Below are 301 nucleotides of genomic sequence, written 5' to 3' on the forward strand. Positions count from 1 at the left end.
CATACCAGCACTAATGCACCGGATCCCATCAGAACTCCGCAGTTAAGCGTGCTTGGGCGAGTGTAGTACTAGGATGGGTGACCTCCCGGGAAGTCCTCGTGTTGCATCACTTTTTTATTTTTATTTTTCTTTTAGCCTCCCATTTTTTTGTAAAATATCTAGTACCACTACAATTCAAATTTTGTTTCTCTATTGACGTTGTTAGATTGTTTATTTTTGCTGAAAAAACTACAAGGTAATCGTATGAAGATGGATGCGTCCCGGGAAATGCTAAGTTGCAGTTTATTCTTTATTATTTTCG

General features: G+C 38.5%; 1 pseudogene; it reads left to right on the forward strand.

Annotated features, from left to right (window-relative positions):
- On the forward strand, nucleotides 1-110 carry LOC111830794 (annotated as a pseudogene).
- The last annotated feature ends 191 nt before the right edge of the window (nucleotides 111-301 follow it).

Source organism: Capsella rubella, unplaced genomic scaffold (assembly GCF_000375325.1).
Source record: "Capsella rubella cultivar Monte Gargano unplaced genomic scaffold, Caprub1_0 scaffold_5, whole genome shotgun sequence".
Taxonomy (NCBI): domain Eukaryota; kingdom Viridiplantae; phylum Streptophyta; class Magnoliopsida; order Brassicales; family Brassicaceae; genus Capsella; species Capsella rubella.